Below are 2500 nucleotides of genomic sequence, written 5' to 3'. Positions count from 1 at the left end.
ACATACCCGTACAAACAACTTGTTGGAGAATGGAGAGCTTTGTTTTTGTGCAACTTCACTGAAAATGAAGTTTCTCTAAACCCATTTGATGTGTGTGTGTGTGTGTGTGTGTGTGTGTGTGTGTGTGTGTGTGTGTGTGTGTGTGTGTGTGTGTGTGTGTGTGTGTGTGTGTGTGTGTGTGTGTGTGTGTGTGTGTGTGTGTGTGTGTGTGTGTGTGTGTGTGTGTGTGCGCGCGCGCCTTCACGCATACACATTCTCAGGTAGACACCCACGCCCTCAAAGTAAATCAGTTATTGCAAATAACCCGGTCGCGGTCAGACAGACCAAACCTCAGATAATGCTGTCATTGCGCAAACATAACACCGAATCAGACAACCCATGGACACATTGCTGTCGTTAACCTGTCGGTAAAGCAACAGGCGATGCATTTGGACGTGATCCCCCCCTGGCCTAGTGGAATTGGTCTAGAACAGAGCACCAGCCTTTGAAACAGCAGCTCTGTCTTATTCAATACCTGTAGCAGTGCAGCTTTAGGATTTTGTTTTGACCAAACTTATTTTTTCCCTGCTGACATTCCCCATGACTGTGGAGGCTGAGAGCGGAGCCTCCCCCGTCTGCTGGGGCATCAGCTCGCTGCTGATCATGGAGAAGTCTCTCTCTCTCTCTCTCTCTTAATCCCATTCACTATGCAGCTCGTTATTTATTTGTGAAATGTGGTTCGTTTGTCACTAATTTGCTTTAATCCCTCAAACTCAACTTAATAGGACTACAGTTTTAATAAGATTACAGTATAGCACACGTTTGAATTGAAAATGAAAATCTTAAGATTCTGGGAATGTTATCTTTACTAGGAGACATGATGCACGTAATTCATAAATGTGCATGCCACGACTCAAAGCAAGAATAGCCCCCCTTTGAAAAGTAGCAGTACTAGATTGACCTGGTTTAAACTAGGAAGCCAAGAGACTCCCTGTGTTTCAGGTGCACCTCCATTAACAGATGATTCATATCACTACTAAAGGCCATTGTCCGTTTCTTCGTCCTTATTAACTGCTCTCACTGAAGACTTTCCAAAATCCCAGTTGGCCCCAATGGGTACGGGTTGAAACAGAGTGGCAGATGTGCAGAGGAAGAAATATCATTCTGTGTTGTCTTTGGACACATTGCCTGTCACATTTGTGGCATTGTCATTCCTCTGGTGAAGTTGTTTCCATGTGTTTAACCCCCACAGGCTATATAGAGTGTTATGAATCACACGTGAGTCGTCTCGTAGACTCTTAAGAGTGCGATACATTGCTATTCCTCATGAACAGCAGCACGACCTGTGTGTGTGTGTGTGTGTGTGTGTGTGTGTGTGTGTGTGTGTGTGTGTGTGTGTGTGTGTGTGTGTGTGTGTGTGTGTGTGTGTGTGTGTGTGTGTGTGTGTGTGTGTGTGTGTGTGTTTCTATCTATTTACCAGAAAGAGTAGTAGACATCCTAATTGAGTTTTCTTCTACAAACGCTAGAGTTAAAAGATGTCCCTGGAGGAAACATTGATAACTTTGGGCTTGTGATCTGAACCAGTTTTAAGATATCTGCACTGATCCCATTCGTTTGTCTAGAGCTCAGATTAAAAAAGAAAGGCTTTTCCTGGATATATTCCTAATGATTTGAAACAACCTGCCGGAGGCGATTAGGATCAAAAACCAACCTTTATACACTTGAATGTACCTAATGACTTTCACGCCGCTTCCCATTTATATCCACGCATACATCTTTTTAAGTGAATTACAACTGGAACTTCAAACGTAAAACACCCCATAAAATACCACAGAGGAATGTATCCAGCACACACCAACCAAATATATTCTCATGAACCTCCAAAAACGTCAAAAAGTATATTAATATAGTCGAAGTCAGCTCATGTCTCAATCTGGGGAAGACTCGTAGTTTGTACTTCCTCAAAGTCTGACACAGCATAGCTTCCTTTGGCTACAGCGTCACCGTAATGTGAGTTGAGGGTAATTGGTCACTGCCTTGGACCTGTAGCTAGGAGGGTAAATAGGCCCCACTCATTCAATCGGATTGCAGTCCTAGAAGGAAATCTCGTGCATTTGTTTCGTAGAATTGTCCGATGCTAAAAGCAAACCTTGATAACCTTTGATGACAGCATACAAAGCAAATGACATGTTTCTGTTGTCCAAATCTGTGGTCCAATTCAGAAATTGTGCAAAAATCAGAATTTTAGAATAGTTGAGATTGATGTCTGTTGTTGCTGCTTTTCTAACGGCTATGATAAAGTGCCCATCCAGGCCCGATGGCAGGCATATCGCCCTTTTGTTCTGATTCGGCACAATTTATGTTCAAGCGTTGTCAATTTCTTTATGGATTTCTTTAAAACAATTCCAGAGATGGTAGGCTGTACCATCATTTTGGTTCACGCTCTGGTTGTTACAGAGCAGCCGCCAAAAAAGCTTACCTTTGATTGTCTTTAGTCTTTAACAAGTTTTCGTAAATAGCC

General features: G+C 42.8%; 1 protein-coding gene across 1 annotated transcript in view; it reads left to right on the top strand.

The window, feature by feature from the left end:
- The window catches only part of dock5 (dedicator of cytokinesis 5), a 40397-nt gene that overhangs the window by 368 nt on the left and 37529 nt on the right, over positions 1 to 2500 (top strand). The gene's annotated exons all lie outside the window — the stretch shown is intronic.

The sequence above is a fragment of the Gadus chalcogrammus genome, chromosome 11 (assembly GCF_026213295.1).
Source record: "Gadus chalcogrammus isolate NIFS_2021 chromosome 11, NIFS_Gcha_1.0, whole genome shotgun sequence".
In the NCBI taxonomy this organism is placed as follows: Eukaryota; Metazoa; Chordata; class Actinopteri; order Gadiformes; family Gadidae; genus Gadus; species Gadus chalcogrammus.
Note: the sequence above shows the minus strand (reverse complement) of the source record. Positions and strands in the feature narration are given on the sequence as shown.